This window comes from Hemitrygon akajei, chromosome 15 (assembly GCF_048418815.1).
Source record: "Hemitrygon akajei chromosome 15, sHemAka1.3, whole genome shotgun sequence".
In the NCBI taxonomy this organism is placed as follows: Eukaryota; Metazoa; Chordata; class Chondrichthyes; order Myliobatiformes; family Dasyatidae; genus Hemitrygon; species Hemitrygon akajei.
In genome coordinates, this window is record NC_133138.1 from 48,674,808 (window position 1) to 48,697,949 (window position 23,142).

Here is a 23,142-nt window from a genome sequence, read left to right on the forward strand (position 1 = left end):
CAGCATTTTGTGCATGTTGCTCAGGATTTCCAGCATCTGCAGAATCTCTTATGCCCATCTATAGTACAGAGTGTTTATATTAATATGATAAGGTAATTACAAAATCCGAACATAGCATCCCCCGTGAAGATACTGGGATTTAGGAACAACGAATGCAATGCAATTCTGTCATCAGCACAGTGAAATTGTCTTTAACCTCCTTCAGCATAACTCTAACCCTCCCCTCCCACATATTCCTCCCTTTTTCTGTCATCTATGTGTCTATTTAAGAGTCTCTTAAATACCCCTAATATATCTGCCTCTTCCACCACCCTTGGTAGAGTGTTCCTTGCACTCATCATGCTTTGTGAAAAAAATCTACCCCGACATCTCCCCTATACTTTCCTCCAATCACATTAAAATTATGCCCCCTCTTATCAGCCATTCTGCCCTGGGAAAATGGTGCTGACTGTCCACTTTATCTATGCTTCTTATCATCTAACACACCTCTGTCAAGTCAAGTCACATCTCATCCTGAAGATCCAATATTCCACCATACTCCTACATCTCTGTACCTTATTCAGCCCTTTTCGTGAAATGACTTCACTGTTGGCTGTGAATGCTGAATATTGATCCAGCAACAACAATATTTGGGAGGCATGGTAGTATAATGATTTACAGTGCCAGCGATCAGCAATCAGAGTTCAATTCCTGCCGTTGCCTATGAGGAATTTATAATGTTCTCTCTGTGGCGGTGTGGGTTTCTGGAGCAACTTCGGAATCGGAATAAAAGTCAGGTTTATTATTACCGACATTTGCCAGGAAATTTGCTGTTTAGCAGCAGCAGTGCAGGGCAATGCATAAAAATAGTATGTTACAATAAATAAATAAATAACAACTAACAAATAAATAAATACACAGATACGAAATAAATGTGTGAATGAAAAAAGAGCAAAAGTGGAATAGTGAATTAGTATTCATGGGTCCGTGGACCATTCAGAATTCTGATTGTGGAGGGGAAGAAGCTGTTTCTGAATCATTGACTGTGGGTCTTTAGGCTCCTGTACTTCCTTCCTGATAATAGTAATGAGAAGCAGCCATGTCCTAGATGTTGAGGGTCCTTAGTGATGGATGCAGCCTTCTTATGGAACTGAACCTTGAAGATGTTCTAGATGATGGGGAACATCATAACCTTGATGGAGCTGGCTGATTCTACAACATTCTGCAGTTTTTTTTTCAATCCTGCACGTTGTAATCTCCATACCAGGCTGAGATGCAAACAGTCAGAATACTGTCCACCTTACCTCTGTAGAAATTTGCAGGAGTCTTTGATGATATACCAAATTCTCCTCAAACTCCTAGCTGCTGGTGTGCCTACTTCATACTTGCATCCATTCACTCAGCAGCCACTTTATCAGGCACCTCCTGTTCGCAGACTTCTGCTGCTGCAGCCCATCCACTGCATGTTTGACGTGTTGTGCATTCTGCACACCACTGTTGCAAAGTGTGGTTATTTAAGTTACTGTTCTCTTTTTGTCTGCTTAAGCCCATCTAGTTATCCTCCCCTGACCTCTTTCATTAACGAGGCATTGTCGCCGACAGAACTGCTGCTCACAGGATGTTTTTTGCTTCTCTCACTTACTCTCTGTAAACTCTAGACTGTTGTGTGTGAAAATCCAAAGAGGACAGCAGTTTCTGAGATACTCAGACCACCCCATCAGACACCAACAATCATTCCAAGGTCAAAGTCACTTAAATCACATTTCTTCCCCATTCTGCTGTCTGGTCTGAACATAACTGAACCTCTTGACCACTGTTCCCTCTAACACGAGAGCGCAGCCATGCAGTAACTGAAGTGCTCCTACGCACATAGCCATTGTTGATGCACAGCTGGATTTTCTTTTATATGATGTTAATAAAATTTTGAAATTATGCTAACATAATTTTGAGATTTATGTTAATATAGCTGTGAAATATCATGTGGTTAATTATGTTAATTAATAGAAACCATAAACTTTCTAAAAAAATAAATGTACCATGACCTTAACTTTGAAACATTTTAGACCCTCAATGGATTTATAGTACATTATTAGTGCTTCAAGTTACAACACTGTTATGAATTGTAACAATAAACACAGAATGGAATTCAGTAGCTCACTGTGACTAAATTGCTGGCCTGCTGAACACTGACACCATTTTCATTCTAAAAATTCATGTTGTGCATATTACAAATAAAAAAGAAGGAATATTGCTCTTGTCCATGTCGGTGTGCTTTTATTCATTAAGTTGCTAACACATGACTGGCTGATTAGATATTTGCATTAATGAGCAGTTGTATAGTTGTACCTAATAAAGTGGCCACTGAGTGTATGTTGGACCTAGGACAGAACCTTTGAGATGTTGACATCCAGGAACATAAAGCTCTTCACCCTTAATTGATCACTGAACCAACCAATCTACCTCACTCATGAATGCCTCCTCATCACTGTCTGATTCTGCCCACAACAGTGATGTTGTCTATTGAGCTAAAGTAATCAGGATTAGAAAGAAAGAGTTAAATTCATATTATGCCTTTTAGATCTGCCATTTTTAACCATTATAACCAAAGAATTACTTTTAGAAGTGTTGTCATTTTTATGGCATTGGTGAAATTCATCAAACTGTTTGTACAGAGGCAAGTTCCAGTGTCAGCAGCAAGGTAAAGTGATAATCCTTTGGAAATACTGCATGAGCAATAAGCACCCAAAAATGACCTCAGGGTGGTCTTCCACTGTCCACATTTTACGATTTCATGGAATTATAAAACTCCCCACCATTGAGTACATTTACGTGGAGTGCTGTCAGAAGGAAGCAGCATCGATCGTCAAAGATCCCCACCATCCAAGCCATGCTTTTCTTCTGCCTTGATGCTGCTTCCATCAGGCAGAAGGCACAGAGGCCTTAGGTCCTCCACCACCAGGTTCAGGAATAGTTATTACCCTATAACCATCAGCCTCCTGAACCAACTTCATTCACCACAATTCTGAACTACATCTACAACCTACAGACTCACTTTCATGGATTCTTTTCAAATCATACTCCGAGTCTGTCTTTACTTGCCCATTTTGTCTTCTTTTCCACATTGGTTGTTCGTAATCTCTTTGTGAGTCTGTAGTTTTCCATAAATTCTATTGCATTTCTTTATTTCCTGTAAACGCCTGCAAGAAAATGCATCTCAAGGTAGTATACAGTCACATATACACACTTTGATAATAAATTTAGTTCAAACTTTGAAAGCTGAATATCCATAACATTATTCCATTAGAAAGACAACTGAGCTCCCACTTGGATAAGTATGGTCACTTAGAGGCATAGAGCTATTACAGTGTGGAATCAGGCCCTTCAGCCCATTGGGCCCATGCCAACCTTCGTGTCCAATTTGAACTCCATTTGAACTGCATTGTCAAATGTACAAGCACAGGTATGCACAGGTCCAGTGAAAAACTTACAGCAGCATCATAAGCACATAGCATCAGATAAGTAGCATTCACAATAAGAACATAAACATAAATTAACAACAACACACACAAAATGCTGGTGGAACACAGCAGGCCAGGCAGCATCTATAGGGAGAAGCGATGTCGATGTTTCGGGCCGAGACCCTTCGTCAGGACTAACCGAAAGGAAAGATAGTAAGAGATTTGAAAGTAGTGGGGGGAGGGGGAAATGCGAAATGATAGGAGTAGACCGGAGGGGGTGGGATGAAGCTAAGAGCTGGAAAGGTGACTGGCGAAAGTGATACAGAGCTGGAGAAGGGAAAGGATCATGGGACGGGAGGCCTCAGGAGAAAGAAAGGAGGGGGGGAGCACCAGAGGGAGATGGAGATCAGGCAAACAACTAAATATGTCAGGGATGGGGTAAGAAGGGGAGGAGGGGCATTAATGGAAGTTAGAGAAGTCAATGTTCATGCCATCAGGTTGGAGGCTACCCAGCCGGTATATAAGGTGTTGTTCCTCCAACCTGAGTTTGGATTCATTTTGACAATAGAGGAGGCCATGGATAGACACTTAAACAGCTTTCACAAGAAAGAAAATAGATACAAAGCCCATGTTAAAACATAACAGAACAGTTCTTCTTCTATTGTATGGGGCTTTCCAGATGTAGCAAAGAGCATGAAATGTTGCATGAAGCACACAACCCACTGCTGCTTTGTTGTGAAGTGCTGGTAAACATGTTTTGAAGTGCTTTCTGTTTCTGGAAGTTGCAACGAAGTGACTGAAGATAAGCCAAGTTCTTGTTTGCTCTGTCAGAGTGCATTCTTTTCAAATTTTCAGGAAGCTTGGACAGTTTCATTGCATCATTTGAAAAATAACTTTTTCCACACAACAGACTCTTTGGCTGCTGTTGCTGGTGTGAATCCATATTTCACACACTCCAGACAATGCAGTCTACACATCTTTTTCATTTGGTCTGCTTCATTATGGATAAACAACCATGGTCAATCAGCTAGTGTTGAAGTTCAACTTCAAGCAGTGCTTTCAATAAAGGGGAAAGTTATAACATATCATAGTTCAGGCAAAACCTGACTTTCTCCTGAAGGTACATAAAGTGGAGCAGTGTTATCTTGGCTGAGCTGTGGCTAGAGTAATGCTGTCAAGACCATCTAAAAGGGCAGATTCTGAACTGTATCATACTAGCTAAAACCGTACTACAGCAGTGAACAGCAATAATGACTCAGAAATAACATGGTTTCTTCAGTGCAAATTTTTCATGACATGCCAAACACAGAAGTAGAAAAAAGCTGGATGAACTCAGCAGGTCGGGCAGCATCCGTTGAAAGAAGCAGTCAACGTTTCATGTCGAGACCCTTCGTCAGGACTTGAGTCTCGACCCAAAATGTTGACTGCTTCTTTCAACGGATGCTGCCCGACCTGCTGAGTTCATCCAGCTTTTTTGTATGTCTTGATTTGACCACAGCATCTGCAGTGTACTTTGTGTTTAAATACAGAAGTGTCACTTTGCTTTTCAACAACTATAAAGCCCTTTGAGTAAAGTCTAAGAGGATGGTGAATTAGCAAGAAATGAAGTGATTACACAAACATAGTAGTCAATTATTAGGCACTGAGGATCAAATGCTTATAATAAGTAAATTATTTCCAAAATTAAGCCTGTAATTGCTAGCTTCCCCCTTTCTACTGAGAGCTTCCACCATTGCCTTTATCTTTATTGCCCCCTTAGAAACTGCCACCATCCCCAAGTGGGCAATATCGACCACTTTGGAACCACTGATCTATATTAATGATTCAGATGATAATGTGGTAAACTGGAGCAATAAATTTTCAGGTGACACTAAGATTGAGAGCATAGTGGACTGCGAGAAAGGCTGTCAAAGATTACAGTGTGATCTGGACCAGCTGGGAAAATCGGCTGAAAGAGGCAGATGAAATTTGGTGCAGACAAGTGTGAGGTGTTGCACTTTGGGAAGACAAACTAGGGATGGACTTAAACAGTAAATAATAGGGTACTGAGGAGTGTAGTAGAACAAAGGGGTCTAGGAGTACAAGTCCATAATTCCTTGAAAGCGGCAACACAGGTACATAGATACAATCGTTAAGAGCGCTATTGTTACATTGACCTTCATAAATCAGAGCACAAAGTAAGGAATCAGGAACTAGGATATTATGTTGAAGTTATATAAGAGTGAGGCCAAATTTGGAATATTGTGTGCAGTTCTGATTACCTGCCAACAGGAAATATATCAATAAACTTGAAAGAGTGCAGAGGAAATTTACAAAGACATCGCTGGGGCTTCAGGGCCTGAGTTATAGGGAAAAATTGAATATGTTAAGACTTCATTCCTTGAAGCAGAGAAGAAGGAAGGGAGATCTTTAAGGGGCAGTTGATTAAGGGTGAAAGGTGGGATATTTAAGGGTATGCAATCTCACTGGCTCTCACTCGGCTTTGGAGCACCAAGATAACCACAAAAGATATGTTAGGCCACTGTTTATCAATAGAAGCTGGAACTCAACATTATCAGCCCCTCAGTACTAATCGACAAGCTACAAAACCTGGGCCTTTGTACTTCCCTCTGTAACTGGATCCTCAGCTTCCTTATTAGAGCATACAATTAGCGTTGATCAGAAATAATATCCCCGCCTCGCTGACGACCAACATAGGTGCACCGCAAACAACATACACAAAATGCTGGTGGGACGCAGCAGGCCAGGCAGCATCTATAGGGAGAAGTACAGTCACGTACTTCTCCCTATAGATGCTGCCTGGCCTGCTGTGTTCCACCAGCATTTTGTGTGCGTTGCTTGAATTTCCAGCATCTGCAGACTTTCTCGTAGGTGCATCACAAGTATGTATGCTTAGCCCTCTGCTCTATTCACTCTACACTCAGGTCTCTGTGAATACTTCCAAATCAAATGCCGTCTACAGATTTGCAGATGTCACCAGTGTTGTTGATAAAATCTCAGATGGCGACAAGGACTGAGATAGATTGACTGGCTGAATGGCGTCACAACAACTTCCCATTCACATCAGCAAAACCAAGGAATTGATTGTGAACTATAGGAAGGAGAAGTCAGAAAAAATCGCACCAGTCCTGATTGAGGGGTCAGTGGTGTAAAGAGTGAACAGCTTCAAGTCCCGGTGTGTGGGAGGGGTTAACATTTTGGAGGAACTATCCTGAGCCCAAACATTGATGTAATCTTGAAGAAGGCACACCAGTGGCTGTGCTTCATTAAAAGTTTGAGGAGATTTGGCATGTCACCAAAACCTCTTGCAGATTTCTGTAGCTGTATGGTGAAGTGCATTCGATCTGGTGTGTAGCCTCTGTAGCCTCTTTCAATCCTGTGCATAGGAGGCTACACACCGGATAGAATGCACTTCACCATACGTCTACAGAAATCTGCAAGAGGTTTTGGTGACATGCCAAATCTACTTGTAGACTTGACCAACTTCATCAAGGGTACAACCCTTCCCAACATCAAGGACATTTGCAAGAGACAGTGCCTCACGAAAGTGGCATGGTTCACCAATGACATGCCCTTTTCTCGTTACTACCATGGGGGGAGGTACAGGAACTTAAGGTGTAACACTAAATGATTCAGAATCAGATTCTTCCCCTCCATCACCATATTACTGGACAATCCATGAACATCACTCATTATTTCATTTTTTACGCTCTTTATTTATTTTGTACTATAGTAACTTTAAGTCTTACCATATGCTGCTGGCACAAAACAAACAAATTTCACCACAAATATCAGAGGTAAAAAACGTGACTCTGATTCTGAAAAAGTTCAGGCATTAGAAATATCTTTATATTGCATAAATTGAGGAAAGTGGGGATCCTGGCATACACTATGAGTTCCTATTTATGTGGAATTAATTCTCAAAAGATGATAAATTGATTCCACAAGTCTGGCACAAAATGAACTACAAATAAACTTGAAAACATGAGAGGTTCCCAAAAAAGAATGGACATGGTAAACCACAGCTTGTGTTGGCTATATTGTTCCATCAGCAGGCTGTGCTCTAAATTAAAATCTGAAAGTCAGTTAACTGTTAGTGAATTAAAGTTCAGTTTTTGTTTTTATTTATCTGGTCTATAAACCTTAGTCTTCATGGAACATGTAGGAGACTGAAGTGAGGGGAAGCAGAGAAATGAAATTGCATACTACTGGCTCAAGCAATTATTTATAATGCGTGTCATGCAAAAGGAATTAATTTTTTGGATGCGTCCTATGTTAGATTTGTACAAAGTGCATATGTGAATAGAAATATGGAGAGAAACTTGTTCTGTGCATAATTACCACATCACCCAGGATGACTCAAAAACTGTGATTCTAAAATATGTAAAGGGAAGAAATGAATTCCCTCATGATGAGATTCTCAGATTGGACAGCTCCAAACGCTTGTTTGAAGAGGAGCGAGTAAAATGCAGAGCATGTGTCACTCACAGCTAGTCTCACAGTGGTAAACTATGTACACCTGTCTGGACACGCCCCTCTGCTGACTGCTTCTGTGGCTCCTCCTACAGACCCCTGTATAAAGGCAATTGGAGGCACTGCCCCTCCCTCAGTCTCCGAGATGCTGTGCTCCCTTTTGCTGCTAATGAAAGCCTATCGTTCATCTCCCGTCTCCGAGAGTTATTGATGATGCATCAATTTTATTAGCAGCAATTTTAAAACATGGAGAGCATTTTACGACCAGACAGATTGGATCTCGACCCTCAATCCCAGGAAGCCAGCGACACTTTCGAACTCTGGCTAGCATGCTTCAAATCGTACCTGGAGGAGATTCATGTGACCGATCCTGCCACGATGTGCAGAGTTCTCCTCTCCAGAGACATTGCAAGGGTCTGCTCCATGATCAGAGACCAAACGGACTACCAGGGTGCAATGGATGCCCTCAAAAGACAATACCGGTGGCCGGTGAACACCGTCTACACAAGACATCGCTTAGCAACACGGTGGCAATGGGCCGGAGAGTCGAGCGCTGAGTTTGTCCGGGCCCTACAGACACTCGTGCGGGCCTGCGACTGCAGGGGACTGACAGCGGAACAGCATGCGGAGCTGCTGGTAAGTGACGCCTTCGTTACGGGGATCAGGTCAGTGTACGTGCGCCAGCGGCTGCTGAAACACGCCAATCTTACCTTACATTTGGCAATCAAGCTAGCCAACATGCTGGAGGCCACTCTGCACAATGCTGACGCTGTCCAGGCGCGCGATCTCCCACCGGCCCCGTGGACGCTGCAGACCCCGCAACCCGCCGGCGAATCAACCTTGGCTGCTGCCAGTCGCGAGTCTGTGACGTTCCCGCAACCCGCCGGTGTATCGACCATGGCTGCTGCCAGTTGCAAGTCCGTGCAGTGTTAATTTTGCGGACTCGAAAAGCACCCCCGAAAACGCTGCCCGGCCCGAGAAGCTACCTGCTCCAGCTGCGGAAAGAAGGGCCACTTCGCCAAGGCCTGTAAGTCCAAACCACGAGCGGGGTCGAGCAGCGCCGCGTGCGAGGCATGGGGGTAGCCATCTTGGTCGCCGCCACGTGCAAGGCATGCGGGCGGCCATCTTTGTCGGCACCACCTCACACCGCCTCCGACCCACGGGTACTTACCGGGCACCAAGACAGTGATTCAACTCTGGCCTCCGTGATCCTCAACCAAAGCGCTCCACACCAGCTGGCAAGGTCAATGATGGACATCCAGGTGGAGGGGCACAGGACTAGCTGCCTGTTTGACACGGGCAGCACTGAGAGTTTTATTGACCCGGACACAGTGCAATGCTGTGGACTCGTGACACAGCCGGTAAGCCAGAGAGTCACCATGGCTTCTGGGTCACATTCCACAGACATCCGGGGAGGTTGTGTAGCGACATTGGTGGTGCAGGGCACAGAATATCGGAACTTTGCATTATTGGTCATGCCTCAACTGTGTGCCCCTGTGCTATTGGGGCTCAACTTCCAGAACCACCTGAAAAGTGTGACAATGGAGTATGACGGGCCCCTCCCACCAATCACTGTCAGAAATCCTCAGTTTTGTGGGACTTTGTCATATACCCCGCTACTGACCACACACACACAAACCGACCCACACATCCCACCCAGCACCATGCCGACAGCTGTGCTACTGACACCACTTGCAGCCTCTCCACCCTCAAGATCCCTCCCCCACCGCTGTTCGCCAACCTGACCCCTGACTGTAAACCTGTGGCAACTAAAAGCGGGAGGTACAGCGCAGGGGACAGGGCCTTCATTCAGTCAGAGGTGCAGCGGCTGCTCGGGGAGGGGATCATTGAGCCAAGCACAAATCCTTGGAGGGCCCAGGTGGTCATTGTTCGGACCGGGCAGAAAAATAGGATGGTCGTGGACAATAGCCAGACTACCAATAGGTTCACGCAGCTTGACGCGTACCCCCTACCCCGCATTGCAGATATGGTCAATCAGATAGCTCAGTACAAGATGGTGGACCAGTGCCAACTGAAGGCTACATTCCCATATCTGGATAACATCACCATCTGTGGTCACGACTGGCAGGATCACAACACCAACCACCAATGATTTTTCCAAGCAGCTAAAGCTCTTAACCTTACCTATAACAGGGACAAGTGTGTGTTTGGAACCACCCAACTTGCTATCCTTGGGTATGTCGTGGAGAACGGGGTCATTGGCCCTGACCCCGACCGTATGTGCCCCCTGTTGGAACTCCCTCTTCCCACCACCCTCAGAGCCCTCAAACGGTGCCTGGGCTTCTTTTCCTATTACGCCCAATGGGTCCCTCACTACGCAGACAAGGCCCGCCCTCTGGTCAAGTCCACCGCATTTCCCCTCTCAGTTGAGGCCCGCGCGGCCTTCAGCCGCATTAAAGGAGACATTGCCAAAGCAATGATGCATGCGGTGGACAAGACCATTCCCTTCCAAGTAGAGAGTGACGCCTCCGACTTCGCACTGGCTGCTACTCTCAATCAGGCAGGAAGGCCAGTAGCATTCTTCTCTCGTACCCTTCAGGGCCCTGAAATTCAGCACTCCGCAGTGGAGAAAGAAGCCCAGGCCATAGTGGAAGCTATTAGGCACTGGAGGCACTATCTCGCTGGCAAAAGGTTCACCTTGCTGACCGACCAGCGCTCAGTTGCGTTCATGTTCAGCAACCAACAGCGGGGCAAAATCAAAAATGATAAAATTTTGAGGTGGAGTATAGAACTCTCCACCTACAACTATGACATCCAGTACCCGCCTGGAAGGTTCAATGAGCCCCCTGATGCCCTATCACGGGGAGTGTGTGCCAGCGCGCAGCTCGACTGGCTATACGCCCTCCATGCACATCTTTGCCACCCGGGGGTCACCCAACTTTACCATTTCATGAAAGCCTGGAACCTGCCTTACTCACTTGAGGAAATCAGGTCAATGACCAGGGACTGCCAAGTCTGCGCTGAGTGCAAACCACACTTCTACCGTCCTGAAAAGGCACAACTTATTAAGGCCACCCGCCCCTTTGAGTGTCGACTTTAAGGGCCCCCTTCCCTCCACCGACTGCAATATCTACCTTCTCAACATAATCGATGAGTACTCGCGGTTCCCCTTTGCCATCCCCTGCCCCGATATCACTGTCACGTCCATCATAAAAGCCCTGCGCCAGCTCTTCACTCTGTTCGGATATCCCTGCTATATCCACAGTGATAGAGGGTCCTCGTTTATGAGTGACGAGCTGCGCCAGTACCTGCTGGCTAGGGGCACTGCTACTAGTAGGACTACGAGCTATAATCCCTGGGGGAATGGACAGGTGGAGAGGGAGAATGCCACAGTGTGGAGGGCCACACTCTTAGCTCTTAGGTCAAAGGGATTGCCGGTCTCTCACTGGCAGGAGGTCCTCCCAGAGGCACTCCACTCCATCCGCTCCCTGTTATGCACGTCCACCAATGCCACCCCTCAAGAGCGCCTATTCTCTTTTCCCAGGAAGTCTGCCACTGGGACCACCCTACCGGCTTGGCTGACGTCCCCAGGGCCAGTGCTGCTCTGGAAACATGCGAGGAGCAATAAATACTCCACGGTGGTCGAGAGGGTTCACCTACTTCATGCGAACCCCCAGTATGTCTACGTGGTCTTACCTGATGGGCAGGAAGACACGGTCTCCGTCCGCGACCTGGCACCCGCAGGAGCAGCAGACCACTACCCCGAACACTCCACGGTGACTATGAACCTCGTACCCTCTGATGTATATACCCACGAGACACCGCGCACACCAAGCCCTACACAGAATCCTCATGACACTCCCATACCGGGCGCCACGCACATGCATGAGGGATTACTGGCGCCTAACGGGCTGGCACCTCAAGTCAGGCCGGAGCCAGCACAACCACTGTCACCGGTGCAATCACCACCGGTGCTACGTAGATCGCAGTGACAGACTTGACCGCCTGATAGACTTAACCTGTAAATATACTTGTAAGAAACTTCGCCCCATGGGGACTCTCTTTTAAAACAAAGGGGGGGGGTGAATGTGGTAAACTATGTATACCTGTCTGGACACACCCCTCTGCTGACTGCTCCTGTGGCTCCTCCCACAGACCCCTGTATAAAGGCGATTGGAGGCACTGCTCCCCCCCTCAGTCTCTGAGATGCCGTGTTCCGTTTTGATGCTAATAAAAGCCTATCGTTCACCTCCCGTCTCTGAGAGTTATTGATGGTGTATCACTCACAGTAGAAGAATGGTAAGTAAGTACCATACGGTTTGTTAACACTAAGGTTGTATACCAAGAGGGTTTTGATCCAATCAAGAAATGGGTCGAAATCATTCTTGCCCCACATCTGGTCAAAGCACCTCAAGTATTGTAGTCTTCACATCTGTGTCGCTAATCCATGTATGCTGAAAGTTAGGAACGTTATTTAAGTGCGGAAGTGTCAGGAGAACACTAAGGCATTAGCATTATTTATATCAAAGGAAATGCATATTTTGGACATGTGACAGACAGAAACTGGGCAGAAACTGCTCCAAATGCAGTTTTCTGAACTGTATTAACTAAATCTATTTTTATTTATGAAAATACAGTAAATTCAATGCATTCTTGTCAGAAAATAGTACAATCATGCAGTTGTCCTGTTCAGGCGGTGCGGCACACAGCAGCAGTGGCCTTTCAGATCTGGTGCGACTTTAACTTAGTTTTTTAAATTTAATATTAAGGCACAATTAGGGTTTAGGGCAATAGATAACAGAGCGAGTATCTACCATTGCCAGATACTGCTACTATACAGAGATCGCCCAAAAACAAACCTTCATGAAAATCTGCTGGTTAGATTGTGTGACCTCGGCTTGCTGAGGGAATCGGGCCTGCAGTCCTCGGAGTCGCCTGATGCCGGTGACCAGAAGTGGGGATGTTGTAAGCGGTGTGCGAGGAAGTGGAAGTGAGGCTAGCGGGCAGGAGTCTGTGCCAGGAAAAAAGCAAGCCCTAGCCGGCCAGCTCTCCCATCCATTCTACTGTCCAATGGACATTAAATTGGACTACATCTGTAGCAACGAAATACTCGGCGGGAGTACAGAAATGGACGGAATCCCGGACGCTGCCATTCAGCTGTTTATTTATGTAACTGATTTTCCCCCAAGCCATCGGACTACCAACCTACTGCCCTCTGCTGTGCCTATTATCATGTTTATTATTTATTGCAATGCCTGCACTGTTCTGTGTACATTATGCAGTCCTGGGTAGGTCTGTAGTCTAGTGTAGTTTTGTGTTGGTTTATGTAGTTCAGTGTAGTTTTTGTATTGTTCATGTAGCACCAAGGTCCTGAAAAACGTTGTCTCGTATTTACTGTGTCAGTATTTATTGTGTCATACCAGCAGTTATGGTCAAAATGACAATAATAAGTGACTTGACTGGACTTGACTTGACTTAAATGCCAGAGATTGCAAAAAATTATATTTGTAATTTATTATTAACATATTGCAATAAAAGTGCTTCTTTGAATTCTACTCTGAAAGGATTTCTGATAAGAATTTCACTGTTAAAATGTCACTGCATGCATGCTAATCATTGATGGAGAACTGGGAATTTTAATGTCAAATGATAAAAGTAAATTCAATCATTCTTAGATACTTCCATTTCTTTTCTTGAGAAATCATTATTTGTTCCTATATTGCACTGTTGGTGAAATTTGTTAACTTAGCAGCAGCAGTTCAATGCAATACATAATATAGAAGAAATAATAATAATAATAATAATAATAATAATAATAAATAAATAAGCAGATCAATTACAGAAAGGGGCATGCCCTGGGTGCTGGAGGTCTTTACTAATGGACGCTGCCTTTCCAAGACACTGCTCCCTGAAGATGTCCGGGGTATTTTGTACGCTAGTACCTAAGATGAGCTGACTATTACAATCCTCTGCAGCTTCTTTCGGTCCTGCGCAATAGAACCATACCAGACAGTGATGCAGCCTGTCAGAATGCTCTCCACAGTATATAGAAACTTTTGAGTGTACTTGTTGACATGTCAAATCTCTTCAAACTCCTAATGAAGTATAGCCGCTGTCTTGCCTTCTTTATAACTGCATCGATATGTTAGGGCCAGGTTAGATCCTCAGAGATCTTGACACCCAGGAACTTGAAACTGCTCACTCTCTCCACTTCTGATCCCTCTATGAGGATTGGTATGTGTTCTTTCGTCTTACCCTTCCTAAAGTCCACAATCAGCTCTTTCGTCTTATTGACATTGAGTGCCAGGTTGTTGCTGCGGTACCATTCCACTAGTTGGCATATCTCACTCCTGTATGCCCTCTCATCTCCTTCTGAAATTCTACCAACAATGGTTGTATCGTCAGAAAATTTATAGATGGTATTTGAGCTATGCCTAGCCACACAGTCATGTGAATACAGACAGTAGAGCAGTGGGCTAAGCAGACAACTCTGAGGTGCACCAGTGTTGATCGTCAGTGAGGAGGGTATGTTATCACCGATTCGCACAGATTGTTGTCTTCTGGTTAGGTAATTGAGGATCCATTTGCAGAGGGAGGTACAGAGGCCCAGATTCTGCAACTTCTCAATCAGGATTGTGGGAATGATGGTATTAAATGCTGAGCTACAGTTGATGAACAACATCCTATCATAGGTGTTTGTGTTTCCAGGTGGTCTAAAGCCGTGTGGAGAGCCATGGAGATTGCATCTGCTGCTGACCTATTTGGCAATATGCAAATTGCAATGGGTCCAGGTCCTTGCTGAGGTAGGAGTTCAGTCGAGTCATGACCAACCTCTCAAAGCATTTCATCACTGTAGTTGTGAGTGCTACCAGCCAATGGTCATTAAGGCAGCTCACATTATTCTTCTTAGGCACTGGTATAACTGTTGCCTTTTTGAAGCAAGTGGGAACTTGCACTCCTAGCAGTGAGATGCTGAAAATGTCCTTGAATACTCCCACCAGTTGGTTGGCACAGGTTTTCAGAATTTTACCAGGTACACTCTCGGGACCTTCTGCCTTGTGAGGGTTCACTCTCTTTAAAGACGGCCTAACATCGGCCTCTGAGACAGAGATCACAGGGTCATCAGGTGCAGCAGCGATCTTCAGAGCTGTAATTATATTCTCCCTTTCAAAGCGGGCATAGAGGTGTCGAGTTCAGCTGGTAGTGAAGCATCACTCCATTCATGCTATTGGGTTTCGCGCTGTGGGAAGTAGTGCCTTGCAGACCCTGCCAGAGTTGCCATGCTTCCGATGTCGCCTCCAACCTTGTTCGAAATTGTCTCTCCGCCCTTGAAATAGCCCTCACAAATCTGGTACAGGACTGGATCACCAGACTTGAATGCTAGCCTTCAGCAGATGACATACCTCGTGGTTCATCCATGGCTTTTGGTTTGGGAATGTACAAGTAAGTCTTTGTAGGCACACAGGTTTTAATGAAGTTGGTAACAACTGCAGCATACTCATCCCGATACGAAGATGAATCCCTGAATACAGTCCAGCCCACCGATTCAAAGCAGTCCTGTAGGCTCCCTTGTCCATACCTTCTTGGTCCTCACTATTGCTGCTGTAGTCTTCAGTCTCTGCCTATACTCGGGGAGTAGAAGTACAGCCAGGTGATCAGACTTCCCGAAGTGAGGGCGTGGAATAGCACGGCAGGCATTCTTGATGGTGGTGTAGCAATGGTCCGGTGTGTTGTTTCCTCTGGTATTGCAAGTGATCTGTTGATGGTAGTTGCTTAGTGATTTTTTCAGACTGGATCACTGCATCTGGTATGGAAGGGGTTAACCAGGATTCCATGAAACAAAAGACACATGCAGTCCTAATGTCTCTCTGATTCAGCACCCTAGCTCTGAAATCATCGATTTTATTCACCAGAGACTGCACGTTTGCCAGCAAGATAGTCGGTATGGGGAGTTTAAAACCCCGTTTCCTTAAACACACTTGTAACCCCGCTCTACAGCCACACTTCCTCCGTGGTATCCTATGTGGGCGCTTCCAACCACATTCGGTGTTGTTTCCGTCAGTTTTAAGCAGCAATAGTTCATTTAAACGCATCAAGACATCTTTGTTGACTATACTGACCTTGGAAGCAGTTGTGTTGAAGCGAGGCTGAAACGAGAAACGGGAATATTTAATTGTATCCATTGAGAGTACTCCTATCCCTTGAGTCACCCCTAGGTGCCCCAGACTCTTGGAAGAGTACTCCTTTCCATAGATGCTGCCTGGCCTGCTGAGTTCTGCCAGCATTTTATGTATGACGATCAGAGCTTATTTAAGTTTTGGAGTTAACCCTTGGCACTCATGGCTGCCATAGTATTCGTGCAGCACAGGAGAACCCAGAGGCATTTATAAATGGATCATGATTGTTATATAGCTGTTGGCCTTTGATTTAACCTGAATGAAGGTGCTACGTTGGCTGCAAGGATACCAGGTATTAAATTATTTACTTCCTGGTCAGACCTTAACTGGGTTTTATGAGTGTGCGATCTATTTTGGTCCAACAAATTTCAGTGCTGACATGAATAAAATGATCAGAATCAGATCATTTATCAAAGGATTCAAAGTATATTAATTATCAATGTACATATGCAGTATACAACCCTGAGATCTGTCTTCCCCACAGACAGCCATGAAACAAAGAGGAACCATCAGATCTATTCAAAGAAAAAGCATCAAACCGCCCCGCCCCACATACACACAAAAGAAAAACAAATCTCATGAACAGCAACGAATAAAGGAGCAAAAAGCTCAGAATATAAAGCACAAAATCACAGGGCATATTTCAGTTCAGATACCTATCAGTTCATTGACCTGCACTGTTAAATGTGTTTTGTGGCCGCAGTGCAGAACAAGACATAAAAATTACTATATTGCAAAAATGAATGAATAGTGCAAAAGAGGGATAATGAGGTAGTTGTTCATGGGTTCAGAAATCTGATGGCACAGGGGAAGAATCTGATCTTGAGTGTAAACATTGAGTGTGCATCTTCAGGCTCCTTCCTCCCCAATTTCAATGATAAAGAGAGGACATGTCCCAAATGGTGTGGATCATTAGAGATGGATGCCACCTCTTGAAGATATCCTCAATGATGGGATGATTTGTGCCAAGTTAGAACTGGGTGAGTCTTACAACTACAACTTTGTGCAGCCTCTTTCAATCCTGCACATTGGAACCTCCACTCTAGGTTGTGACACAACCAGTCATAATGGTCCCCACTGTACATCTGTAGAAATTTACAAGCGTCTTTGGTGACATATCAAATCTTCTCAAACTCCTCATGAAGTAGAGCCGCTGTTTTTGATTGTATCAATGAGTAGGGCCCAGGATAGATCCTCTGAGATGTTGATGCCTGGGACCTTGAAGCTAATCACCCTTTCCACCAGTGACTCTTCAATTAGGACTGGTGTATGTTTTCTCAACTTCCTCTTCCTGAAGTCCACAATCAGATTCCTTGGTCTTGCAAAAGTCAAGTGTGAGGTTGCTGTTGCAGATTTATCTCACTCCTGTACTCCTCCTCATTGCCAGCTGAAATCCTGCCATCATCAGTGGTATCAGTGATGTGTTTGCAGTAACAGCCACTTCCTTCATGAAGAAGCATAGCAAAATGTACACTACATGCTAGCTTACCTGCTACCTCTGGCAAGGGAAAATGAAATATAGTCAGAAATCTTAGAATGGGATGGAAGGGTTAACTTTCTTGCTTTGTATACCCAGCATGGAACCTTGCCCACTGGAACTATCTATCGGAAAATTAGACATACTGCTTCCAATTATACAAACAAGCTTCTTGCAAAATCAAGCACTCATATTTTTGATTGACTTTCCCAGCATGTGAAGCAACCCACTAGGAGTGTGGAATCGAAAATTTACCACTGCTGCCTCTCCTCATTTTAATTTGAATTGTGTTCCCAAAAGCAATTTCAATTGGAAGTTTGCCAGAGGAACATAGAAGCTTTTCTTTGATTTTCATCATTTGAGCACCAACGTTAAACATTAACACAAACACTTCAGTTACTCACAGAGAAATTATCTGAGAGAAAAACAGCAAGTTGAAAAAATATTAAGAGGAAAAGGAAGGTGTTACAAAACAAAACAGGTGGCTGGTCGAATAATTCCAGAGCCTATCTCTTTGGACTTCCAAGTAGTCTTTGGAAAAAAATGCCACTCAAAAGGCAGTTTCTGATGCTGCAGAGAATTATCTATATTAGTCCTCTCCCAGTTACAGAAGCTGCAGGAGGCAAAGATGCCTGAGGTCCCACACCAACACATTCAAGAACAGCTACTTTCCTCGAACCAATCGTCAAAACCCTACTAACTATAGTTTAGCAACTGTATGACCACTTTGATCACTTTGCATTAAAATTGAGTTTTTTTGTTCTAAAGATGTTCCTTCTTGTGAAAATTCTGATTCATTTATGTTTTAGTTATGTTCTGCTCTGTGAATGCTGGAACAAGTAAGTTTTTTATTGTGCCTGTGTGTATATGTGTACTTGTGCAGATGACATTAACTCAGCTTTGACTTTGACCATCATCTTCTGGCTCATCTAGAACTCTGCACTGAGCCTCGCTTACCAATCACTATGCTCCTCGCAGAATCCAAGGTCTTAGTTTTAAATTCTGAATCTCTTGACTTAAACCCATTCATGATTTTGACATATACCCACATAAATCCCTTTAGTCCATACAAGGATCTTCTGAAATGCCTTGTTCTCTTTCTGAAGCACACTTCCCTGCCCCCTTCCCTCTACTAATGGAGGGTGTACTTTCTAACACAGAAACACCTGAAACTAAAACTCTTTTGCCTTATTTAAAGCTGCACTTAAAATCTCTGACCAATCATGGTCATTTTTTAATTAAAAATCTCTTTCTTTTATGAGGCATTCTTTTTTTTTCTCACTTGGGGACAATTCTATAAACATTCTATATAAGTGTGCCTTGTGTTGCTGTCACTTGGTTCAAAAAGCACATCAGGAGTCTGAAGGTTGATAATTCAAGCTCCATCTCCAGTACTTGAACACGTTAGCCTTGGTTGAGATTTCTGTAGTTGGTAGGAGAAATTGTCAGAAATGGCATCACCTTAACTCATCTGCCTGTTCCAGAGAAACAAAGTCTGAAAGAAGACTTGATTAGCACTTTTCCCATTCTTCTCAAGACTTCCCGAAGGAGATGGAGTAACTTTGAAAACAAAGGAAATGGCACAAACAATTATGTGCAGTTTTTCTGGGTTATGCTCTTCTTTGAAATTTTGCTAGGAGGCCCTTGGCAACCACTTGAAAAAGCAGAAAGCACCTCAGATTAATGACTCATCCATAAAAAACCACCATTAGCAGTAAAGCAATCCCTCACAAGTGCATTAGAGTGTCAGCCTTCATTGTTATACGTGTATCTTTGAAGGGGGTTTCAATCTAGAATCTTCTGATTTGGAGAAGTGATTGCACTCAACTGAGCCACAGTTGACAACAAAATGAATAGCGGCTGACAGAAGTATATAAAGGAATTATTCAAAAGTGAACCATGAGTATTTTCTCATAATCTTCACAGAAAAGCTTTCTAATGTAAAGAAAAATATCATTTATCTTCATTTGGCATAAATAAATAAAATTAGTGAGACCAAGTTCACAGAACACAATTATCTGGAGCAACATATCATGGAATCAATCGGGAACTGTCTGTTATATATTTTGACAGCAGCAATTTTATGTTTAAGAGTTGAACTTAAACAAAGTGATCTACATAAATACAAGAGGTGAGTCAGCCAGGGTGCATTTGGAAACTAAATTCGAAGCAGGAAGAATGACAAACGTTTAATGAAATATTTCAAATTTTTCAGTAAGTTTGCATTTAATTGAGAAAGAAAACAATGAGAAATGAAACCAATCATCCATGGTTATGCTTTAAAAACAATAGGTTCTGCAGATGCTGAAAATCCAGAGTAGCACACACAAAATGATGGAGAAACTCAGCAGGTGAGACGCATCTATGGAGAGGAATAAAGAGCCGATATTTCGGGCCAAAAGCCCTCATCAGGGCTCATAGTTATGTTCTGTTATGCTAACAGAAAAGCGTTACATTGCTGGTTCATTCTCTACTCTCTATTGCACATCAATAGCTTTACCATGGAGAGAGTGAAGAGCACAAACTTCCTTGATGTGCACGTAATGGATAATCTAACTTGGACTCAATGCCTCCTCATTAATCATGATGGCACAGCAGTGTCTCCTCTTTGAGGCATGCAAGGATCTCTGCCCCCATTCTGACAACTTTCTGGAGGAGCTCCATCTGGCTGCAACATTGTCTGGTGTGGAAGCTGCGAGGTATCGGAGCACAAGACCTTACAGAGGATAGTAATACCCGCAGTGAGGATCATCAGTGTCTCCTCCACCCCCCCCCCCCCACCATTTGTGACACTTACTGGGACCGTTGCATACGAAGGGCCCGAATCACTGGGGAGGATCTCTAGCACCCATCCCACAGTCTGTTTGACTCACTACAAGAGCATCGTGATTAGGACTACCAGACTGTGTAACAGATTTTCCCCCAGGCTGTGAGACTAATGACTACCCAGCCACCACCAAGATCTTGTCACTAGGACAGTGGGCTTTTTACTGTTTACTGTTTAACTGTGCTGAGCATTTTACATGCATTTTAATGATATTTTAATAACTTATTTGTGATAACATTTTGTTTATTGTGCTGTGTGTGCAGGGTAGAACAGTCCATGTTCAAAGCCATCCCCGATAATACTCCCCAACTCTTTCTGTGCTATATTGACAACTGCATTTGTGCTGTTTCATGCACCCATGCTGACTTTATCAATTTCATCAACTTTTCCTCCAACTTCCACCCTGCCCTTAAATTTGCTTGGTCCATTTCTGAAATTTCTTTCCCCTTTTTTCAATTTCTCTCTCCCTCCATCTCTGGAGACAATCAACCATTACCTGCCCGTTCAGCTTCTCCCTTAACCACCTTTCAGGGCCCCATACAGTCCTTCCGTGTGAGGCAACACTTCACCTGTGAACCTGGTGGGTCACCTATTGTATCCAGTGCTTCCAATGCGACCTCCTTTACATCAATCAGACCTGACGTAAGCTTCATTGAGTACTTCCACTCCATCAGCAAAAAACAGGATTTTTTGATGGCCACCCATCTGAATTCCTGTTCTGACATGTCAGTCCATGGTCTTCTCCTTTGCCACAATGAGGCCAGTCTGAGGGTGGAGGAGGAACACCTCATATTCCCTCTGGGTCGCCTCCAACCTGATGGCATGAATGTCGATTTCCCTTTCCAACATTTTTCCCTACCCCATCTTTCTTCTTCTATTTCCTCACTCTGGCTGTTTACCTCTTTATCTCACCTACCTATCACCTCCCCTATTTTCCCTTTCTCCTATGATCCATTCTCCACTCCTATCAGATTTATTCTGCACCATCCACCTGGCTTCACCTATCACCTTCCCCTCCCACACCTTTTTATTCTGATGTCTTCCCCCTTCCTTTCCAGTCCTGAAGAAAGGTCTCAGCCTAAAACATTGACTGGAAATGTGTATTCATTTCCATGGGTGCTGACTGACCTGCTGAGTTCCTCCAGCATTTTGTGCACGTTGCTTTGGAGTTCCAGCATTTGCAGAATTTCTCATGTTTACAATAAAAATGGGACCTTTCGTCAGAACTATTCACGTTTACAGAATCAATGAAAGGTGACAGCAAGATGGGAAGTCATTTGGGTCTTCAAGCCCATGTCATATCTTTGCAATAGCAATCCACCTAGTCCCTCTCCCATCAAGAATGACATGGGCAGAAGCCACTAGGAGACACCTCTGCCCTCCCAGGTTACACAACATCCTGAAAACCCTGGCACCTCATTGTTGCGTCCAAACTCTGGAACGCCTGCCCCAATAGCTATATGGAAGTACCTTACCCAGAAGCACTGTAGCTGCTTGAGAAGGAGGCTCGATGCAACCTTCTGAAGGGTAATTGATGATGAACTGTAAGCAGTGGCATTTCTGGCAATGCACAGATCCAAAGAGAAAATTGACAACTTCTTTACCAATCCTGTTACTTTCAACAATTTATGACAATATATCCCCAGATATTTGTTCTGACAACCCTTTTAGAATTGTTCCTTTCTGTTTATATCACCTCTTATTATTCCTCTTTACATTTTTCTGCACTAGTCTTCATCTACCAAATGCCTACCCACTATACTATCTTGTCAATATCCTTTCTAATCTGTTACTACCCTCTGCACAATTCACTGTGTTGCCCAATTGTCTGAAAATTGGAAATCATATACACAAGATCAAGTCACTGTTGAGCTTGATTGCACTGAACTCAACCCTGCCTTGCAGAAGCTTCCCACAGGGTGAATTCAGCACAAAGAAAACTGGTTGGTGTGCAGTTCCCAATATCCCGCTGACCTTGTAGCCGCATCTGCTCCATGGAGCAGAAGTGGTTGAGAGAAATGTTTAGATTGCATTGCAAAGACTCCATCAGAAAACAACTCTGATGGTCTTCTGGTCATTGCAGATATTTGGAAACAGTAAAATACTGGGAAGCATGGCAGGGTAGGTTGGATAGATCTTGCGTAGTAAGGGAATTAAGGGTAATGGGGAAAAGGCAGGTAGGTAGAGATGGGTCCATGGTCAGCTCAAACATGATCTTATTGAATGGCAGAGCAGTCTCGACAGGCTAGATGGCCTAATCCTGCTCCTATTTCTTATGTTCTTATGTAGCAGTGACATGGGTTCAATTCCTGCCACTGCCTGTAAGGAGTTTGTATGCTCTTCCCGTGACCACGTGGGTTTCTGCCAGATGCTCTGGTTTCCTCTCACATCCCAAAAACATATGCGTTCGTAGGTGAATTGGTCACATGGGTGTAATTGGGCAGTGCGGGCTCGCTGGGCCAGAAGGGGCAGTAACCACATTGCAGAAGAAGAGAAGAAGAAAGCCTTTAACTCTGAGTGGAACCATCATGACAGTGTTTATTTTTAGCAGGCTTATTTTTATGAGGCCAAGTTGCTAGCTCGACGCTCAACCCAGCACGGATGGAAAGCGTGCAAGGGAGCCGGCTGGATTCAAACTCGGGACCCTTCGCTCCAAAGTCCGGCACTGATGCCACTACACCACCAGCCGGCCTGTTACTGTATTGTACCTCTAACTAAATAAAGAAATAAGAAAGAACAAAATATGAATTACATTAAAAAATAAAATAAATATTAAAACTAAATTCATTT

General features: G+C 44.1%; 1 long non-coding RNA gene across 1 annotated transcript in view; it reads right to left on the reverse strand.

Moving 5' to 3' along the window:
* LOC140739596 (uncharacterized) overlaps positions 1-23,142 on the reverse strand; it is a 59,647-nt gene that overhangs the window by 23,069 nt on the left and 13,436 nt on the right. The window contains exon 2 of the long non-coding RNA XR_012101681.1: positions 3,032-3,176. This is a non-coding gene — a long non-coding RNA (uncharacterized lncRNA). The remainder of the gene's footprint in view (positions 1-3,031; positions 3,177-23,142) is intronic.